Raw genomic sequence first — 22716 nt, forward strand, 5'->3', positions numbered from 1 at the left:
ATGAACTCCAACTCAGACAGACCCAACACACGTGGGATTCTGAAATGTCTCAGGGTTCGTTTGGTTCCATGATGCCCCCCGTGTTACAGTGACTCAGCTGTCCCTAAGTTTTCACTGCCTTTTCTTCCTTGGACAGTTCCTGATGCCCAGAGGAAGTTCATGTCCAACAGCACCTCCATCCCCCACTTCCTCCTCCTGGCATGCGAGGGCTGCAGCTCTTGCACTTCTACTTCTTCCTGGGCATCTCCCTGGCTGCCCTCCTGGGCAACGGCCTCATCCTCAGCACCGTAGCCTGCCACCACCACCTGCACACCCCCAGGGACTTCTTCCTGCTCCACCTCTCCTTCACACACCTGGGTTGCATCTGCACCACTGTCCCCAAAGCCATGGCCAGTTCCCTCTGGAACACCAGGGTCATCTCCTACTCAGGATGAGCTGCACAGGTGTTTTTTGCTTTTCTCCTTGATCACAGCGGAGGTTGCCCTTCTCACCATCATGTCCTACGACTGCTACGTGGCCATCTGCAAAGCCCTGCACTACAGGACCATCCTGGGCAGCAGAGCTTGTGCCCACGTGGCAGCAGTTGCCTAGGCCACTGGGAAGCGGGTCTGGCCCTGGGGCTGCAGGAGCTTCCGCCTGAGCTGATGATCTCCTGAGCAGTCCAGATGCAGAGTCACTGTCTCTGTCCTCTATTTCCTCCCTTTCTTGCTGCAGGACCAGAAACGACTGTGCTGCTCTGCTGGGCTGGGGCAGGGCAGGGAGATGGGGGGACTGGGGAGGGGCTGGACTGGACAGTTCCAGTGAGTAGAAAACCCCAGTGTTCATCTGAAGTGTTGGAGTGGGCAGGGTGGGAGCACTAGAGGGCTGAGGTGGCTCCAGGCTCTGGGAGTGGCAGCAGGAGCCCAGGGAGACACTGCCCCTGCTGCAATGAACTGCCCATGTGTGTGCGAGGGAAGCACTCGTGTCTCTCACGTGTGTGAGCAGTGCATCAGTCCAGCTCAGGGGTGGACACCTCTCAGAGCCCTGACACATTTCTGTGTGTGACTCCAGGAAAACCCCCACTGTGCCAGGGAGTTATTAGAGCCTTTGCTGTCACCCTCTTGGTGTCCTGTGTAATGATGAAACTAGAAAAGGTGATCATCATACCCTGTTAATTTTCTAAGAGGAGAAATGTCACTGCTGGAAAGAAGTGTCACTGAAGAGGTGAGAAGAGGGAACATCATTGTTTCCTTCAGCCTGCTCCACAGCAGGTTCCCCTGAAGCCCCAGGCACACCTGCAGGGAACCCAGAGGGGCAGAGAAAGGGTTGCCTTTGGCTCTTGCTGTGCTGCTCAGCTGGGCCTGGCTCCGGGCACACAGGGAGCTCCTGGCAAGCGGGCAGCACTGCAGAGAGACAGCTCTGCCCAGGAGCAGCTCCTCTGCACAGCCCAGCAGGGTGGAGGGCACTGCCTGTAGCCACGAGAGAAGAGAAGCAAGGCAGAGGGAGGTTAAAGGCAGCGGAAAGATGGGAGGTGTTTAGTTGAGACTTCCCTTGGGGACACAACTTCACAGTCCTCTGCAGAGTGAATCTACAGGTGCAGGGCAATGTCACTTATGTTCCTGGAGGAATCTCCTAAAGCTACCACATCCCACAGCCTTGCGCATCTGTCCGGACTCTCCCAGTTTCTCTGTGGCACAGGAGGAGGATGTTCTCCAGGGCAGACCTTCCCCGCAGCACCGTCAGAGGGACAGCGCAGGTGGGCTCCTTCTCCCAGAGATGGTTGCGGGGTGGGAAGGTGGGGGTGCAGCCAGGGGTGCCCGGGGCTGTCCTGCAGAGCAGGGTCCCTGTGCCCCGGGGTTCTTTGTGCCAGGGCAGGGACTTTGCTGCCTACCAGGGTCGGGTCTAATCCTGCCTGGGTAGTTGCCCACACCTCTGCAGGTGGGGTTGTAAGAACCCCAGCAGGGGCCAGGCAGGGTCTTCCTGCCGTTGGATGAGTGCTGTGTGAGGTCAGGGCTGCTCACAGATCCAGATCACACCAGCTCATTTCCAAGAGCACTGTGGTACCTTTGATCTCGGAGGTATCTTTGTCCCTATGCAGGGTAGGGCTGAAAAAAGGAAACAACAGCTCTTTTCTTGGGAAATAAAACCTGGAAGCCTTGGCATTCTGGTGCATTTGGTGGGCCAGCCTGAGCACTCCATGGGTAGCAAAAGCTTTCCATCCTGGAAGCTTTGATCAAGGAAGAATCTTCGTCCATATTCAATTTTGTGAGCTGGGCTGGCAGTTCTGAGGCATGTCTGGAATAAGCAAACAACAGCTCTTATCCTAAATAAAAGAGGTTGGAAGGATTTGTTTTCTGGTGCAGTTGGTGGGTCAGCCAGGGCACTCCATGGGCAGTTAGAGCTTTCTGGTGTGGCACCTTTGATCTGGGAGGAATCTTCGTCCCTATGCAGGGCAAAGCTGAAAAAAGGAAAACAACAGCCCTTTTTCCAGGGACATAAACCTTGAAAGACTTGGCTTTCTGCTGCAGTTGTTGGACCAGCCTGAGACCTCCATGGTAACAAAAGCTTTCCATCCTGGAACCTTTGATCAAGAAAGAATCTTCATCTGTATGCAATTTTGGGAGTCGAGCTGGCAGTTCTGAGGCAGGTCTGGAAATATCAAACAACAGCCCTTATCCTAAATAAAGGACGCCTGGAAGCATTGGCTTACTGGTGCAGTTGGTGGTGCAGCCTGAGCATTCCATGGGCAGCAAGAGCTTCCTGGTGTGGCACTTTTGTGTGGGTAGAATCTTTGTCCGTATGGAATTTTGGGAGTCGGGCTGGCAGTTTGAACGCAGGGCTGAAAAAGAACACAACGGGCCTTCTCCCCAGCAAAGGAAGGTTCGGCTTTCTGGTTCAGTTTGTTGGCCAGCCTTGGCACTCGATGGACAGCAAGAGCTTCCTGGTGTAGCACCTTTTCTCTGAAAGGAATCTTCATCCGTATTCAATTTTGGGAGTCTGGCTGGCAGTGACAACACAGGGCATACCTTCCAGGTTTTCCTTCCTGAGCATAAGGGTTATTGTTTCCTGTTTTAAACCATGCCTCCCAACTGCCAACACGACTGCCGAAACTGCATACAAACAAAGATTCCTCCCAGTCTAAAGTTACCAGTTGTGCTGGTTTAAAAGTTAACCAGCAGGGGGAATGAACCCAACTCAAAGGAGAGATTATAAGTCAGAATAACAATTTATTAAAATAATACAGTAAGTACAATAATACAAACAAACAATTGGTCTCAACCCACAAAAACCCAAATGTATAACCCAGTACCCTGGGGCCTGAACAAAATGGTGTTCCTTGGGCCCTGTTTGAGTCCAAAGTAAAGGGAGAGGGGAAGAACCTGCTGGTGGGAGAGCTGCTGCAGTCTGGCCAGAACTGGTGATCGCAGTCCAGTGGTGGTCTAAATCTGGTTGAGAGCGATGAGATGCAGCCGTCCTCTGGATCCCACGAGTGGGTTGAAAAATGTTCCAAAACTCCAAGATTATATATCCTCCAGTTCAGGCAGGAATGCTTGGTACTCTCCTCAGGGCGGGGAGTTCACAAAGGGTGTGAGGACAGAAACATCCTTCTATCTCACAGGCCTCTTAACACCTAGTTTATAGCCTGAGGAGTCAGGCTCTATGGGCAGAGGGTGCGAATAGTCTATTGACAACAATAGTCTAGTTTCTGGGAAATGACATGGAAGGCTATAGAATACAGTTTTGGGTTACACCCACCATGCTCTATGGGCAGAGGGTGCGAATAGTCTATTGACAACAATAGTCTAGTTTCTGGGAAATGACATGGAAGGCTATAGAATACAGTTTTGGGTTACACCCACCATGATGAACTGATCTCAGCTGTCCTAACTAGGACATTATCCACCCCTTATTCTATGCCATCCATGTCATGCCCAAATTAACCCCCTTTAAAAACTATATCCCTTTAAAACTATATACATCTATCTATCTATCTATATATATATATATATACAATGAAACATTACAGACCATTCTCACTCAAAATTAGGTCCCCTTGTGGTACACAACGTGTCTCCCCATCTTTTTGCATTACCCACCAGGTGGAACCAGGTCCCTGAGCAAAAACAATCCCTCGAATGGGTTTGCCTTTGCTTGAGGTGGGACTAATCCAAACAGTCTTCCCTAACATTCCTCTCATATGTACCACGGGGACTTTATCTCCATCTACAGTATGCAAAAGTTCTGATTGGGCAGGGCCAGCTCGATTGATGGAACCTCGGGTGTTGACCAACCAGGTGGCCTTTGCTAAATGCAGCTCCCAGTGTTTGAGAGTCTCCCCACACAGTGCCTTCAGAGTGGTTTTCAGCAGTCCGTTGCACCGCTCAACTTTTCCAGCAGCTGGTGCATGGTAGGGGATATGATACACCCACTCAATGCCGTGCTCTTTGGCCCAGGTGTCTATAAGGCCATTCTTGAAATGGGTCCCATTATCAGACTCAATTCTCTCCGGGGTGCCGTGTCGCCACAGGACTTGTTTTTCAAGGCCCAGGATGGTATTCCGGGCAGTGGCATGAGGCACGGGGTATGTCTCCAACCATCCAGTGCTTCCTTCTACCATGGTCAGTACGTAGTGCTTGCCTTGGCGGGTTTTGGGGAGCGTGATGTAGTCAACTTGCCAGGCTTCCCCATACCTGTACTTTGACCACCGTCCACCATACCATAGAGGCTTCACCCGCTTGGTCTGCTTGATGGCAGCACATGTCTCACAGTCATGGATGACCTGTGAGACAATGTCCTTGGTTAAGTCCACCCCTCGGTCACGAGCCCATCTGTATGTTGCATCTCTCCCCTGGTGACCGGAGGCGTCATGGGCCCATCGAGCCAGAAATAATTCTCCTTTGTGCTGCCAATCCAGATCGACCTGAGAGACTTTAATCCTGGCAGCTCGGTCCGCCTGCTCGTTGTTACAATGCTCCTCATTAGCCCGTTTCTTGCCTACATGAGCGTCTACGTGACGGACCTTCACACTCAGCTTCTCTACCCGGCCAGCGATGTCCTGCCACATCTCCGCCGCCCAGATGGGTTTCCCTTGGCGCTGCCAGTTGGCCTTTTTCCATCTTTCCAGCCATCCCCACAGAGCATTGGCCACCATCCATGAGTCAGTGTAGAGATAGAGTCTTGGCCACTTCTCTCGTTCAGCTATATCCAAAGCCAACTGAACGGCTTTAAGCTCTGCAAACTGACTTGACCCACCTTGTCCTTCAGTCGCTTCTGCAACTCGCCGTGTGGGACTCCATACAGCTGCCTTCCATTTTCGGTTTGTCCCTACAATGCGGCAGGAGCCATCCGTGAAGAGCACATATCGCCTTTCATCTGCGGGTAGCTTGTCATATGGTGGGGCCTCCTCAGCCCGTGTCACCTTCTCCTCCTCTTCTTCAGAGGATAGTCCGAAACTCTCACCTTCGGGCCAATTGGTGATAATTTCCAGAATCCCAGGGCGATTAGGATTCCCTATCCGGGTTCGCTGCGTGATCAGAGCCATCCACTTACTCCATGTGGCATCGGTGGCATGATGTGTGGAAGGAACTCTTCCCTTGAACATCCAGCCCAGCACTGGTAGTCGGGGTGCCAGGAGGAGCTGCGCTTCGGTGCCGATTACTTCTGAGGCAGCTCGAACTCCTTCATAGGCAGCCAGGATCTCTTTCTCAGTTGGTGTATAGCTGGCTTCAGATCCTTTGTATCCCCGACTCCAGAATCCTAGCGGTCGTCCTCGGGTCTCTCCAGGCACTTTCTGCCAGAGGCTCCAAGAAGGGCCATTCTCCCCGGCTGCGGTGTAGAGCACGTTCTTCACGTCCTGTCCTGTCCTTACTGGCCCAAGGGCTACCGCATGGGCAATCTCCTGTTTAATTTGTTCAAAGGCTTGTTGTTGTTCGGGGCCCCACTGGAAATCATTTTTCTTCCGTGTCACAAGGTAGAGAGGGCTTACAATCTGACTATACTCGGGGATATGCATCCTCCAAAAGCCCACAGCGCCTAGGAAAGCCTGTGTTTCCTTCTTGCTGGTTGGTGGGGACATGGTTGCTATTTTGTTAATCACCTCCATTGGAATTAGACGGCGTCCATCTTGCCACTTCACTCCTAGGAACTGAATTTCCTGAGCAGGTCCCTTGACCTTACTCCGTTTAATGGCAAAACCGGCTCTTAGGAGAATCTGGATTATCTTCTCTCCTTTCTCGAAGACTTCGCCCGCTGTGTTCCCCCATACAATGATGTCATCAATGTACTGTAGGTGCTCTGGAGCCTCACCCTTTTCCAGTGCAGTCTGGATCAGTCCATGGCAAATGCTGGGACTGTGTTTCCACCCCTGAGGCAGTCGATTCCAGGTGTACTGCACACCTCTCCAAGTGAAAGCAAATTGTGGTCTGCACTCTGCTGCCAAAGGAATGGAGAAAAAGGCATTTGCAATGTCAATGGTGGCATACCACTTGGCTTCCTTGGACTCCAGCTCATACTGGAGCTCCAGCATGTCCGGCACAGCAGCACTCAGGGATGGTGTGACTTCATTGAGTCCACGGTAATCCACCGTCAGCCTCCACTCTCCGCTGGACTTACGCACTGGCCATATAGGGCTATTAAAGGGTGAGCGAGTCTTGTTGACCACCCCCTGGGTCTCCAGTTCACGGATCATTCTATGTATAGGGGTCACAGAGTCTCGGTCGGTGCGGTATTGCCGACGGTGCACTGTTGCTGTGGCTATCGGTACCAATTGTTCTTCAACCTTCAGCAGTCCCACAGCAGAGGGGTCCTCTGAGAGACCAGGCAAGGTGTTCAACTGTCTAATTTCCTCCGTCTCCACAGCAGCTATGCCAAAAGCCCAACGAAGTCCTTTTGGGTCTTTGAAATACCCACTCCTCAGGTAATCTATGCCAAGGATACACGGGGCCTCTGGACCAGTCACGATGGGGTGTCTGTGCCATTCCTTCCCAGTCAGGCTCACTTCAGCTTCCAGTACAGTCAGCTGTTGGGATCCCCCTGTCACCCCAGAAATGGAGATGGATTCTGCCCCTACGTATCTTGATGGCATTAATGTACATTGTGCACCAGTGTCCACTAAAGCCTTATATCTTTGTGGCTCTGATGTGCCAGGCCACCGAATCCACACAGTCCAATAGACTCGATTGTCCCTCTCCTCTACCTGGCTAGAGGCAGGGCACCCCTAGTCCTGGTCATGGTACTCACTGTGCTCTTCTTGTGGGTATGACCTGGAGGTCCCTTCAAGAGGATCAGACGTATCATCATTCCTGTACCGTCTGGAGTCTTGCCCACGAGAGACTGGAGCAACGTTTACCCTTGAAGAGTTCTTTATGGTATTTGTTCCTCTTTTCAGTTCACGTACCCGGGCTGCTAAGGAAGAGGTGGGTTTCCCATCCCACTTCCTCATATCTTCTCCATGCTCACGGAGGTAAAACCATAGATCGCCACGTGGAGTGTACCTTCTCTCCTTAGCTGGGGGACGCTGGCTCCTGATAGCAGAGACTCTTGTTTGTCTTGGCGAGATATGGGAAATCCCTTCCTTAATTTCTTCTCTTAGCTTCTGGTGTCCCTCTTCAATTTTCTCTTCCAGGCTTCGGACGTGTTCAGCCAGTTTGGTTTCCACAGATGAGACGTGGGCTCGTAATGGGGCGGTGACAGTGTCTTCATAAATCCTGAGTTTGCTAACCAATGCTCCCACCTTGTCCTCTCCCTCCCTCCATTGCAGCGTTGCTAAGTAGCGGGAATACATTTCTGGCCCGAGTCGTGCAAACTTTAACCACATTTGGGAGGTGCACTGTACGCCATCTGGACTCTTAGGGAATCTTTCATCCTCTGAAAAGATTATCTCCAGTACAGCTAACTCCCTTAAGCACCGGATACCTTGTTCCATCGTGTTCCACTGTCCTTGCTGTACGTGGAGGTCCTCCTTGCAAAGGTATCTCTCCCTCACACTGGACAACAGTCGCCGCCAGAGGCTGAGAGTTTCCTGCCTCCTTCCAATCCCCTGATCAATGACTACATCTCGAGACAGGGATCCCAGCTGTCTGGCTTCACTCCCATCTAGGATCGTATCGTTAGCTGCGGCATCCCAGATTCGGAGCAGCCAGGTCAGAATGGACTCATTTGCCTGTCGTGTGAACTCTCTCCGGAGCTCACGTAGCTCACCCAGGGATAGGGACCGAGTGATTATTTCTGGCTCTGTCTCCTCCGGTGGATGTGAAGGTCCTGCCTCTTCGTCATCATTTGCTATACGGACTGATTTAGTCTTTGATTTCCTTTTCTGGACAGGGGCGACTGCTATTGGTTTTGCTTGTTCTTCTGGCTCCTCGATGGTTTGTGTGGACACGGTGCCGGTTGGTTTATTTCTTTCTCCCTCTGACTCAGCTGTGGTTTGGGTGGACGTGGTGTCTGCGGATTTGCTCCTTCTCTCCTCCCCCTGACAGTGCTGTACTATGTCAAGTAGTGCCCGGTAGGCAGTGGCCAGGGCCCAGCAGGTTGCTGTGAGCTGGCCATCTCTGGAGCTGCCAGAGCATTTTTCCTTCACCAGTCTTATCATGCTAACAGGATCCTGCAGTTGTTCAGGGGTGAATTTCCAGATCATTGGAGGAGAAAACTTTTCCAAATACTGGCTGATGTCCTCCCACTTCCCGTGCCACTCAGCATTATCTGCTCCCAGGGCAGGTGTCCAAACAACCTCCCTAAAAGGCACTTTTCTGACCCTAAACATGGTGTACACAGTACAGAGCAGACAGAGCAACACTAACAATAACATTATGCTGTCCTTAACATCAAAAAGGAACTCAATATTTTCAAAAACTGTTGTAGCAGGTCTGAAGGGGAAGAAGGAGGTGAGAGGCTGGAAACCATCCACCCCTGTTCCCCCAAAAAGCTGGGTACGATTTTTAATGAGGCCCCAGAGGTAGCAACCCAAACCAGGACAGGCAAACAGGACTGAATACACATTTACAATGAAACTCATTGCTTCTGATGTTAGAATGACATAAACATAATATACTAATAAAACAATTTGGATCCCTTTCCCTGGTCTTAAAGAGAGCATCAAAACAGGCAAATAATACCCCATCTGTGGAAATATGAACAGGCTCAAATACAACATCCATGTGAGTGCATCAGACAACATTGTGATCAGGGAGTTTCTATATTCAAATAGACAAATGCTTAAAATGAAATTGTGATTCTGACTTCTCTCTCTCTGCCCGACGTTTGGGCGCCAAAATGTGCTGGTTTAAAAGTTAACCAGCAGGGGGAATGAACCCAACTCAAAGGAGAGATTATAAGTCAGAATAACAATTTATTAAAATAATACAGTAAGTACAATAATACAAACAAACAATTGGTCTCAACCCACAAAAACCCAAATGTATAACCCAGTACCCTGGGGCCTGAACAAAATGGTGTTCCTTGGGCCCTGTTTGAGTCCAAAGTAAAGGGAGAGGGGAAGAACCTGCTGGTGGGAGAGCTGCTGCAGTCTGGCCAGAACTGGTGATCGCAGTCCAGTGGTGGTCTAAATCTGGTTGAGAGCGATGAGATGCAGCCGTCCTCTGGATCCCACGAGTGGGTTGAAAAATGTTCCAAAACTCCAAGATTATATATCCTCCAGTTCAGGCAGGAATGCTTGGTACTCTCCTCAGGGCGGGGAGTTCACAAAGGGTGTGAGGACAGAAACATCCTTCTATCTCACAGGCCTCTTAACACCTAGTTTATAGCCTGAGGAGTCAGGCTCTATGGGCAGAGGGTGCGAATAGTCTATTGACAACAATAGTCTAGTTTCTGGGAAATGACATGGAAGGCTATAGAATACAGTTTTGGGTTACACCCACCATGCTCTATGGGCAGAGGGTGCGAATAGTCTATTGACAACAATAGTCTAGTTTCTGGGAAATGACATGGAAGGCTATAGAATACAGTTTTGGGTTACACCCACCATGATGAACTGATCTCAGCTGTCCTAACTAGGACACCAGTACAGGAAGCGCTTGCTGCCCATGGATTGCCCAGAATGACACACCAGCTGCACCACAAAGCCAAAGCTTCCAGGCTTTCTTTCCTGGAGATATGGGCTATTGTTTCCTGTTTTCAGCCCTGCCTCACATCTACCAGCCCAACTCCGAAAATTGCATACAAACAAAGATTCCTCCCACACCCAAGGTGCCAGCACAGAAAGCTCTTGCTGCTCATCAACTGTCCAGCCTGGTCAACCAACTGCACCACAAAGCCAAAGCCTAAAGTCTTTCTTTCTTGGGGATAAAAGCTGTTGTTTCCTGTTTCCAGCCCTGCCTCACAACTGCCAGCCTGACTCCCAAAATTGAAAATGGAAGAAGATTCCTCCCAGAATAACAGTACCAGAACAGAAAGCTCTTGCTGCTCATGGAGTGCTCAGCCTGGCCCACCAACTGCACCACAAAGCCAAAGCTTCCAGGCTCTTTCCTGGTGATAAGGGCTGTTGTTTCCTGTTTTGAGCCCTGCCTCACAACTGCCAGACCGACTCCCAAAATTGCATACAAACTAAGATTCCTCCCACAACAAAGGTGCCAGCACAGAAAGTTCTTGCTTCCCATAGAGTGTCCAGGCTGACCTACCAAGTACACCACAAAAAACCAAAGCTTCCAATCTTTCTTACTTGGGGAAATAGCTATTGTTTCATTTTCTCAGATCTGCCTCCCAACTGCCAGCCCAACTCCCAAAATTGCATACAAAGATTCCTTCAAGAAGAAAGGTGCCAGCACAGAAAGCTCTTGCTGCCCATGGAGTCCCCAGGCTGGCCAACCAACAGCACCACAAAGCAAAAGCTTCCAGGCTTTCTTTCCCAGCGATAAGGCCTGTTTTTTCCTGTTTTCAGACCTGCCTCCCAACTGCCAGTTTGACTCCCAAAATTGCAAATGGACACAAAGATTCCTCCCAGAAGAAAGGTACATGGAGAGAAAGCTCTTGCTGCCCATGGAGTCCCCAGGCTAACTCAAACTGCACCACAAAGCCAAAGCTTCCAGGCTTTCTTTCCTGGGGATAAGGGCTGGTGTTTCCAGTTTTCAACCCTGCCTCCCAACTGCCAGCCCGACTCCCAAAATTACATATGGACGAGGACTCCTCCCACACCAAAGTTGCCAGCACAGAAAGCTCTTGCAGCCCATGGAGTGCCCAGAATGACACACCAGTTGTACCACAAAACCAAAGCTTCCAGGCTTTCTTTCCTGGAGATAAAGGCTGTTGTTTCCTGTTTTCAGACCTGCCTCCCAACTGCCAGCCCGACTCCCAAAATTGCATATGGATGAAGATTCCCCCCAGACTAAAATTGCCAGAACTGAAAGCTCTTCCTGCCAATGGAGTCTCTATGGTGACAAACCAACTGCAACACAAAGCAAAAGCTTCCAGGATTTCTTTTTGGGGATAAGGGCTGTGTTTTCCTGTTTTCACCCCTGCCTCGCAATTGACAGCCCAGTTCCCAAAATTGCATACAAACAAAGATTCCTCTCACACCAAAGGTGTCAGCACAGATAGCCCTTGCTGACAATAGCATGCCCAGGCTGACCCACCAAGTACACCAGAAAGGCAAAGGTTCCAGGCTTTCTTTCCTGGAGATATGGGCTGTTGTTTCCTCTTTCCAGCCTTACCTCCCAACTTCCAGCCCAACTCCCAAAATTGCATACGGATTAAGATTCCTTCCAGAACAAAGGTGCCAGCACAGAAATCTCTTGCTGCTCATGGAGTGCCCAGGTTGGCCCACAAACAGCACCACAAAGCCAAAGCTTCCAGGCTTTCTTTCCCAGCGATAAGGGCTGTTGTTTCCTGTTTTCAGCCCTACCTCACAACTGACAGCCTGACTCCCAAAATTGCCTACGGACAAGGACTCCTCCCACACCAAAGGTGCCAGCACAGAAAGCTCTTGCTCCCCATGGATTGCCCAGGCTGACACACCAACTGCACCACAAAGCCAAAGCTTCCAGGCTTTCCTTCCTGGGGATAAGGGCTGTTGTTTCCTGTTTTCAGCCCTGCCTCCCAACTGCCAGCCCAACTCCCAAAATTGCATATGGACAAAGATTCCCCCCAGACTAAAGTTGCCAGCACAGAAAGCTCTTGCTGTCCATGGAGTGCCCAGGCTGGCCCACCAACTGCACCACAAAACCAAAGCTTCCAGGCTTTCTTTCCTGGAGATATGGGCTGTTGTTTCCTCTTTCCAGCCTTACCTCCCAACTTCCAGCCCTACTCCCAAATTTGCAAACGGACAAAGATTCCTCCCACACCAAAGGTGCCAGCTCAGAAAGCTCTTCCTGCCAATGGAGTCTCCAGGCTGACAAACCAACTGCACAACAAAGCAAAAGCTTCCAGTTTTTCTCTACTGGCGATAAGGGTTGTTGTTTCCTGTTTCCAGACCTGCCTCCCAACTGCCAGCCTGACTCCCAAAATTGCAAACGGACAAAGATTCCTCCAAGGCAAAAAGTGCCACACCAGGAAAATTTTGCTGCCCATCAAGTGCCCAGGTTGGCCCACCAACTACAACAGAAAGTCAAAGGCTACAGGCTTTCTTTCCTGTGGAGAATGGCTGTTTTGGCTTTTTTCAGCTCTCTGATGAAACTGTCAGATGGAGTCATAAAATTGAATAGGGACGAAGATTCATCCCAGATAAAACCTGGCAGGACCAAAAGCTCTTGCTGCCCATGGAGTGCCCAGGCTGACCCACCAACTGCACCAGAAAGCCAAAGCTTCCAGGTTTCCTTTCCTGGGGAGAAGGGCTGTTGTGTGCTTTTTTCAGACCTACCTCAGAACTGCCAGCCCTGCTCTCAAAATTGAATACGAAGGAAGAATCTTCCTTGATCAAAGCTTCCTGGACGGAAAGCTTTTGCTACCTATGGATTGCCCAGGCTGGCACACCAACTGCCTCTGAGTGCCCCTCAACCTGCAGCAGATGTGCTGGTTCCAACATACAAAGTTCAGGTGTGACAGACTGTTGCCTGGTCCTCTGAGCAGGAGGAGAAACACAGCAGCGCTCTCCTCACGGAGACTGCATGAGTTCAAAGCAGGAGGGAGATGACATGCCACGTGCGAGCTTTCTCTGGAGCTTTCTCTGGCGAAGGTGCTTCTCCCTCGCCGTGGCACTGGTGTCACAGCCCCTGACTAAACCCCAAGTGGTTTGTCTGGCCAGTAGAATTGCTTCTGCTGCCAGCAAGGATGCTCCCAGGGACATGCCAGGAGAGGCTGAGCCCGGGCTGCTGAGCCGGGAGGGATGGTCTGAAACACATGCACCTGGACCAATCTTAATAACACGTGCCCCAGAGGACAATTCAGAAGTCTCCACGTGCCAGCAAAGCAGGGATGAGAGGGAAGAGATGATGGCGATGAAAAAAGATCATGGTCTGTCAATCTTGAGCTCCCCGATACGAAACCGCCCCCTTGACACACAGCCTGCCCCAGCCGCCTCCGCGGTGCAGAACCTCGACCGCCGCTCCTCTGCCGCCGCTCTCGCCTGCCCTCCGCATCCAGCCAGCACCCGATGAGAGCCCGAGAGACGCGGAGGCCGGGCTCAGCCTCAGGGCGGAGTTAGTTGGTTGACGAGGGCAGGGGAAGGAGATGAAGGTAGAGGAGGGAGAGGAGGTGGAGAGGAGGCGGCCCGACCGAAGCAGAGAGCCGGGGCTGGCGGGGGCAGCGAGAGACCGGGCGGCGGATCGGCGGATGCGGCTCTGGCGTGGAGCGGGGTTGGCTGTGCTGGCCGCGGTTCTGCTCGGTGAGTAGGTCTGGGATGGCGGTGCAGGTCCCTCGATGTTGCCGTCCTGCCTGGCAGGTTCTTCACAGAACTCAGTCTCCGATCTATCCTCCCGTCTGTCCTTCCCTCTGCTTCGTAAAGCACTCCCTCGGAAAAACCCTCCCTTTTTCGAACCGTTCTCCTTTCCTTACTTTACTCTCTGTCCTTCAGAGAACTCCTGCCATCCGTCCTTCCCCTTTACTACTTTTCTTTCTCTCTTTGCCTTGCTCAGTCCCGCAGCTTTCCATTCTTCAGTGACTCCGCCAATCCACCTCTCTTCCCGCACTCATCTCTCCAGCTAATACTTATGGACACTTCCACTACTGCTCACCTTGACATCCTTTTAAAATTCTTCTCCGTGTGTTCCTGATTTTTTCTGTGCCCTTTGTTCTGGGAAACAACATCCAGCGCAAAAAGCAATTCTGACGGCTTTCTTCTTTATCTCCCCCCGCCAGTGTCTGCAGGCAGAGCCCAGGTGCAGCAGGACCCGTTGGCAGAGACCACCGAGGGCAGTGAAATCACCGTCAAATGCTTACACGCCAACCTACGAATCCATGATTTTATCCATTTCTACCGGCAGCTGCCGGGCCACAGCCCCGAGCTCCTGGCACGCGCTGCTAAAGGGTCCGGAGAGCTGCGTGCGCCAGTGGGGCGGCTCTCGGTGTCGGCAGACCGTCGTTGGACGGTCCTCTGGCTCTCCGGGTCCAGTGCTGGGGAAACGCCGCTCTATTGCTGCACCCTGGCGGACACGGATTCATTGACACGGTCGTCTTTGGAGCTCTCAGGAGATTTTCTTAGAAATACAAAAATGCGGTAGCTGTTTTTACAGCCGAGCAAAATAGGGCCCCTATGAAAGCAGGGCGTTTCAGTCCTCCACAGAGCACAGGCTTGTGACAGAATGTCTGGGTGTCAAGTGACATACACAGCGTAGCGCAGCGCAAGTCTGGGCATACTGCAGTCAGCTGCAATGTGTGTCCTTAAGTTCTCCTGAGCCGTCGTCCCCTGAATACTCTTTTCCCCTTCAGGCAGGCACCGCCATTCTCTGGTTCATGAAGATCTTTCTCTTTGGATAGGAGGACGAGTCTAGCCTTGCCTTGAGGGTGGAAAAGACACGGTAATGGTCTGCAAGACTTGGAGTGTCACTCTTCAAGGATCTGCACGCTAAATCTCGGAGGTGTGCTGAAGAATCTGCGGAGGCAGAAAGTGCCGACGGAGCGAGGTGCAGCCAAGCCCGACCAAGTGGTAGAGGTGGTGAGTAAGCAGACAAAAGCGGTAAAAAAAGGAAAGACTTCCATCCATGCGGCCCTGGGTTCAGGAGGTTGGTGGCAGGACCATACTCCATTATCCTCTCAGCAGAAATGCCGTGTCCTCATTTTCCTGTAAATGTGTTATCTCTGCTCTGATACGTAAGAGGGCAGAACCATGTCAGGAGCCCACAGGTCTAGGGAGGGTGAGCTTGATGTTGCTCTTCCACCTGGCAAGACTGGGAAAATATCAGGACCCTCCACCTTCCTCGAAATCTCCTGTTACACCTGGAGGAGGTGCAGCATTTCCACTGGAATGATCTTACTCTTACCATTTTCATCATTCCATCCTTTTTCACATCCTCATAAATATTTTGTGGAGGAAACCCCATGTTAGACGTAACCAAATTGAACAATATGTTTCCTGCGTTATGATGGGTGTCTGAGATCGCTCTGGAGTTGATCTAGAGAAGGGGCTTAGAGTGAGTGTTTCCATCTGCCAAGCCCTCAACCCTTCAGCTACCCTTTCAGATGGGTGAGCTAAGGCTCTCCCAGCCCCACCTCTCGCAGGCAGCACTCTGGTGGGTGCCCCGTGTGCTCCCTGCGTGTCCTTGAGGATCACCTACCGGAGTCGTGATCCTGTTCCCCGCTCATCACTCATCACTTTCCCTAGGGAATATGCTGTCCTTGCCATCGCTGGGGCTGGGACATCCAGCAGCCCTGCTGGAGCCACCTTCCTCTCTCACACTGTGCATTTTCCCAGCAGATCAAGACAGAGTCAGAGACCCTGGGCTGTTGCGCAGCAGGGTTTCTCTCCCCTTCCTGGGGAACTGGGGAGAGAGGCATTGGTCCCAGGCAGATGAAGAGGGATAGGGGAGAAGCCACAGATGTGGAGGAGGCACGTGTTCCCCGAGGAAACGGCAAGCAGCCCAGAGAGTTGAGGACAGCACGGGAAGATGTGAAAGGTGCAGCAGAAAAGAAACCTCGGAGCTCCCAAAATCCCAGCAGCGGGTGTGCAGCAGAGCAGGTGATTGCAGCTGGGGAGGGGAGGACTGCACTGCGAGCTGAACGGGAAAAGCCCCTGCCCGTGACTGGTGCTCCAGAGTCAGGTAATGCTCAGCATGCCATCGGCTGAGGGAGCCACAGGGGCTCCTGCTGGCGCAGGGAGAAACCCAAAGAGAGACTTTCAGGCACTGAAAGAAGAGTTCATTTCTCTGCCCTCCTTCTTTCTTTGCTCCCCCAAGAGAGTCGTTTCTGGCAGCTCTGTTTTCTCGGGACAGGGAGGTCATTTCTGACCCTCTCAGCAAACACGCAGGTTGGACTCAGCATGAACTTCGTCTGTCTCGTCCTCGCTCTCTGCCTAGGAAACCTTCTGTCTAAATCCCGGCATTTCATCACTCTATCCTTCTTCCTCTTCCCAGAAAACACTCAACAGGGTTTTCAGGCCCCTGTGCGGAAATACCACTGAATAGAGGGAAAACGTTGCAAATGCCGTGTTTGCTGTCTTGCATGTGTTCACTCCAGATGATCTTACTTCTGTAAGGAAATAAGAAGGAAGAGAAACTTCAAATCTCTTCTCCGTCTCTGCTCTTCCCTTCACCCTCTCTTCCTCTCCCTGTTCTTCTCATCCACCACTGCCGGGTGCCCATCCACCCGCTGCCACCACAGGATATCTCGACTGTCTCTGCAATGCAATTTTTCTGCCTTTCTAAAAAAATCAGCAGATCCTTTCGAGGCTGGCATAGGTCTATCAAGCTCTCCTCTCACTAGCTTTAATAATGCGTTGCATTCTGCCTCCAGGCTGCCTCTGGCACGACTTCCAGTTTTCCCCAGGCTGTCAACATATTCAGGGCTCTCTGTTTGCAGGATCAGTGTTGTGTGTTTTCAGGGAGAAAGGAACCCTCAGAATTTACGGCGATGAAAAATATGGGAAAGAGAACAAACTTTTCTAGTCTGCGTTCGCCAGTGGGGCGGCTCTCGGTGTCGGCAGACCGTCGTTGGACGGTCCTCTGGCTCTCCGGGTCCAGTGCTGGGGAAGTGGCGCTGTATTGCTGCACCCTGGCGGACACGGATTCATTGACACGGTCGTCTTTGGAGCTCTCAGGGGATTTTCTTAGATATACAAAAATGGGGTAACTTTTTACAGCTGAGCAAAATAGTGCCCCTATGAAAGCAGGGGGTTTCAGTCCTCCACAGAGCACAGGCCGGTTGCCAAGTGACATACACAGCGTAGCGCAGTGCAAGTCCGGGCATACTGCAGTCAGCTGCCATGTACGTCCTTAACTTCTCCTGAGCCATCCTCTCCTGAATACTCTTATCCCCTCCAGGCAGGCACTGCAATTCTCTGGTTCATGAAGATCTTTCTCTTTGGATAGGAGGTGGATTTTGGCCTTGAGTGTGGAAAAGACACGGTAATGGTCTGCAAGACTTGGATTGTCACTCTTCAAGGATCTGAACACTAAATCTCGGAGGTGTGCTGAAGAATCTGCGGACGCAGAAAGTGCGACAGAGTGAGGTGCAGCCAAGCCAGAACAAGTGTTAGAGGTGGTGAGAGAGCAAAAAAAACCAGTAAGAAAGGAAAGACTTCCATCCATGTGGCCCAGGGCTCAGGAAGACTGGTTGATGGACCATGCATGGAATGTTATTTTTCTGACCATCCTTCATTCCTTCTCCAGTGTTCCTTCAGTACAATTGCAAAATACTCACCTTCCTTTAAATGTGTTGTCTCTGCTCTGATGCCTAAGAGGCAGAACTATGCCAGGAGCCCACAGGCTCTTCTACAGCGCCGCATCTGCCGATCCACTGCCCGACCTCTCACTGCCCCCGACAGCACCGGCTCTCTGCTCCGGCCGGGCCCCTTCCTCTCCACCTCCTCTCCCTCCTCTGCCTTCTTCTCTCTCTGCTGCCCTCCTCCGCCAACTCCGCCCCGGGGCTGAGCTCGACCTCCGCGTCGCTCGGTCTCTCCTCGGGTGAGGGCTGGATGCGGAGGGCAGGCCATGAGTTTTTTTCATTGCCATCATCTCATCGTTCTTATCCCTCCTTTGCTGGCACCTGGAGACTCCCGAATTGTCCTCCAGGGCACGTAATTGTGAGAATGGTCCAGGGCACGAGAGGAAGACAATCCCTCCAGGCTCAGCAGCCCGGGCTCAGCCTCTCCTGGTCCATCCCGGGGATCATCCCTGCTGGCAGCAGGAGAACTTCTGCTGGTGACAAAGACTACTTGGGCTTTTTTCAGGGCCTCTGGCACCAATGCTATGGTGAGGCAGTGCACTGGAGAAGCACCTTCCCCAGAGAAAGCTCAGAAGTGGCATGGCATCTCCCTCCTGCTTTGGACCCATGGAGATGCAGTCTCCGTGAGGAAAGCTCTGCTGTTTCCCTCCTCCTGCTACTCTTGCTCAGAGGACCAGGGAACTGCCTGTCACTCCTCAACTGGATTTGCTGGAACCAGCATATCTGCAGCAGGTTGAGGGGCACTCAGAGGCACAGCCAAAAATTTCATTCTCTTTCCCATCTTTGTCACCTCCGTAGGAGGATATGAAGGAAAACCAGGGAAGGGTGTGAGCTATTCCCTTGTGCACTCGATAACCCCAGGGCATGCATCGCAGACCTGCAAACCACTCTTGGTTGGCACTCACAATGGAACCTCTACTTCCAGTACTGGTTTCTCACCAGTCCGCAGAGGTTCTTTAGCCTTCCCTGGAGAGAGGCGGAAGGACTAGACAGGGTGTCTCTCTTTGCATTGAACAGACAAGTCTTGAGCACATACCTGGTGTTGGTGTGGGGACATGACTCTGAGCAAGTACAATTGCCATCGGCCTCCTGGGGGGGCCTTGAAGCTAAGTGGTACAAAGAGTGTCTCAGTGTCACTTTGCATTTATGGTACTAAACCCTGGCAACGCCCCTGGATGCAGTTCTGGGATGTGCTTCTGTGGACAGAGCTCCCCGTGTCTATCCCTCAGGCCGTGGGGCATCTCAGATAGTGGCAGAGCAGGTGGCACCCCAAGAGGTCTGATGTGCATCCAGGCTCCGGGCGCGGCAATAGGAGCCCCAGGAGATACTGCCCCTTCTGCCATGAACTGTCTCTGTGTGTGTGTGCAAGGGAAGGACTCGTGTGCCTGAAAACCCTCGTGTGACTGAGCAGTGAGTCCCTGCCAGGGCACCACTGGCCAACTGGCCATCAACCAGGACCCCAGGGGCCATTTTCCAGCACTGCTATGCAGCACGTCGTTCCCAGTCTGTCCAGACATCCTGGGTTGCCCCATCCTGAGGACATAATCTGGCACTTCCCCTTATTGAACTTCCTCTGGTTGATGATTGCCCAAACCTCTGCTTTGAGGTCTCTCTGCAGGGCCTCCCTCTTCCATGAGGCCCGAGAGTGTCAAAATAACCCCTTGATTCCAGGGGAGTCTGCAGTGTTCAGTGTTCCATGGGTAACATGAGGCCCCATATTGTCACAATGGCACTGAAATGATGGAGGATCTCCTTTCTGAACGACTTAGTAAATCGGAAGATTTAACTAAAATAAAAATGATATCCTAATCAACAAAGGGATTTGCTTTCTTGGCATGGTAGTGGTCTTTTCTTTTAAGACTACAAATAGTTTTAGGAGAGCGAATGTCGATGATACATGGAAACTAATAGAGCATGTATCGCATGGCCATCTTCAAGAAATTAGCTTACATGCCTCAGAAAACTTGTTTAATAAGACGTTCTCTTAAGAAGAAAGTCAATTAAATATTGTTTAAGCAAACGGGAAGTTCTAAGACACATGTCTTAGCTGGTCCTAGAACATTCATTTTAGGGTTAGAGGTCGGATAGATCAATCAGAGGTGCTACGAGGCCTCCTAAGCGAAAAGACCACTCTGCGAACATGACTGCTCCCCCCATAAGAAACGGACACTAGATGGCAGTCTTGCTCCACGAATAAAACCCAAGATGCTCTTTGACTCCAAAATCATAACCTTATTATGGACTGCTTGTGAGTGGGGAATCTTTCAAGTATCACTGTATTTATATTCCGAAATTTATACTGATTCTTTGATTCATGCATGGCAGAGTACCCCCATGAATCCCCAGCTGGCATCTTAAAGAAATGTTCTATGCAATGGTTTCTGGTCATTGTGTTTAATTCTTTTGTTTCTCCCTTTGATTCCAGGAAGTTTCAAAGATATCCCAGGGTTTGTTTAATTCCATGAGGTTCCGCACGTCCCAATGACGTTCCTTAATTCCCTGGTTTTCTGTAGTTTCCCAGGGAACATATGGTTCCATGGTGCAGGGCAGTGTCACGACGACCACTTTTTTCCGTGAATTTCCCCAGTGTCCCAGCAGTCCTTTTGTTCCATGAGACCCTGCAATATTGCAGTGGGTTGACCTTGCCTGGATGCCAGGTGCCCACCAAGTCGCTCTATCACTGCCCTTCCCAGTCAGACAGGAGAGACAGAATAAGATGGAAAATGACTTCTACCTTGAGATCAGGCACTTTACTAAAGCAAAAGCCAAAGTTTGTGCATGAATAAGTGAAGAGAAAAATAAAAAGGTTTATTCTCTTCTTCTCGTCAGCAGCGATGCCTGGCCACATCACAGGAAGCAGGGCTTCACCACACAGCGAGGTCACTCAGAAGGCAAGTATTGTAAAAAAAATGGATTTCCCCCCTTTCCTGTTCCTTTCCTGAGCTTTTGCAGCTGATCTGCCACCATATATTCTGGAATATCCCTTTCGTCAATTTGGCTCAACTGGCCTGTCAGTATCCCCTCCCATGATCTTACCCCCGATTCAAGGGAGGAAGCTGACAATGCAGATGCTGTGCCAGCCCTGCTCAGCAGTTGCCAAAACTAGGAGGTCTGCTAAGCAAGACCACTCTGCGGAAATGACTGCCCCCCCCACCCCCCGAAGAAACGGACACTAGATGGCAGTCTTGCTCCACGAATAAAATCCAAGATGCTATTTGACCCCAAAATCATAGCGTGATTAACCCCTTTGTAGCTCTCAATACCAAGCACAGCACTGTGACTGCTTCAGTGAGAAAATGAACTCCAACTCAGACAGACCCAACACACGTGGGATTCTGAAATGTCTCAGGGTTCGTTTGGTTCCATGATGCCCCCCGTGTTACAGTGACTCAGCTGTCCCTAAGTTTTCACTGCCTTTTCTTCCTTGGACAGTTCCTGATGCCCAGAGGAAGTTCATGTCCAACAGCACCTCCATCCCCCACTTCCTCCTCCTGGCATGCGAGGGCTGCAGCTCTTGCACTTCTACTTCTTCCTGGGCATCTCCCTGGCTGCCCTCCTGGGCAACGGCCTCATCCTCAGCACCGTAGCCTGCCACCACCACCTGCACACCCCCAGGGACTTCTTCCTGCTCCACCTCTCCTTCACACACCTGGGTTGCATCTGCACCACTGTCCCCAAAGCCATGGCCAGTTCCCTCTGGAACACCAGGGTCATCTCCTACTCAGGATGAGCTGCACAGGTGTTTTTTGCTTTTCTCCTTGATCACAGCGGAGGTTGCCCTTCTCACCATCATGTCCTACGACTGCTACGTGGCCATCTGCAAAGCCCTGCACTACAGGACCATCCTGGGCAGCAGAGCTTGTGCCCACGTGGCAGCAGCTGCCTAGGCCACTGGGAAGCGGGTCTGGCCCTGGGGCTGCAGGAGCTTCCGCCTGAGCTGATGATCTCCTGAGCAGTCCAGATGCAGAGTCACTGTCTCTGTCCTCTATTTCCTCCCTTTCTTGCTGCAGGACCAGAAACGACTGTGCTGCTCTGCTGGGCTGGGGCAGGGCAGGGAGATGGGGGGACTGGGGAGGGGCTGGACTGGACAGTTCCAGTGAGTAGAAAACCCCAGTGTTCATCTGAAGTGTTGGAGTGGGCAGGGTGGGAGCACTAGAGGGCTGAGGTGGCTCCAGGCTCTGGGAGTGGCAGCAGGAGCCCAGGGAGACACTGCCCCTGCTGCAATGAACTGCCCATGTGTGTGCGAGGGAAGCACTCGTGTCTCTCACGTGTGTGAGCAGTGCATCAGTCCAGCTCAGGGGTGGACACCTCTCAGAGCCCTGACACATTTCTGTGTGTGACTCCAGGAAAACCCCCACTGTGCCAGGGAGTTATTAGAGCCTTTGCTGTCACCCTCTTGGTGTCCTGTGTAATGATGAAACTAGAAAAGGTGATCATCATACCCTGTTAATTTTCTAAGAGGAGAAATGTCACTGCTGGAAAGAAGTGTCACTGAAGAGGTGAGAAGAGGGAACATCATTGTTTCCTTCAGCCTGCTCCACAGCAGGTTCCCCTGAAGCCCCAGGCACACCTGCAGGGAACCCAGAGGGGCAGAGAAAGGGTTGCCTTTGGCTCTTGCTGTGCTGCTCAGCTGGGCCTGGCTCCGGGCACACAGGGAGCTCCTGGCAAGCGGGCAGCACTGCAGAGAGACAGCTCTGCCCAGGAGCAGCTCCTCTGCACAGCCCAGCAGGGTGGAGGGCACTGCCTGTAGCCACGAGAGAAGAGAAGCAAGGCAGAGGGAGGTTAAAGGCAGCGGAAAGATGGGAGGTGTTTAGTTGAGACTTCCCTTGGGGACACAACTTCACAGTCCTCTGCAGAGTGAATCTACAGGTGCAGGGCAATGTCACTTATGTTCCTGGAGGAATCTCCTAAAGCTACCACATCCCACAGCCTTGCGCATCTGTCCGGACTCTCCCAGTTTCTCTGTGGCACAGG

The 22716-nt window shown here is 51.8% G+C and overlaps 1 protein-coding gene across 8 annotated transcripts in view; it reads right to left on the minus strand.

Moving 5' to 3' along the window:
- The window catches only part of KAT14 (lysine acetyltransferase 14), a 151636-nt gene that overhangs the window by 31602 nt on the left and 97318 nt on the right, over nt 1–22716 (minus strand). The window contains exon 11 of one of the 8 annotated variants that reach the window (XR_007905342.1): nt 13828–13838. The exons of the other annotated variants lie outside the window; for them this stretch is intronic. The gene's annotated coding sequence lies outside the window, so the exon portion shown is untranslated. Of the gene's footprint in view, nt 1–13827; nt 13839–22716 lie in introns of those variants that run through there. 8 annotated transcript variants of the gene reach the window in all.

Source organism: Manacus candei, unplaced genomic scaffold (assembly GCF_025592945.1).
Source record: "Manacus candei isolate 608988 ecotype Guabito, Panama unplaced genomic scaffold, ASM2559294v1 h1tg000035l, whole genome shotgun sequence".
Lineage (NCBI taxonomy): Eukaryota > Metazoa > Chordata > Aves > Passeriformes > Pipridae > Manacus > Manacus candei.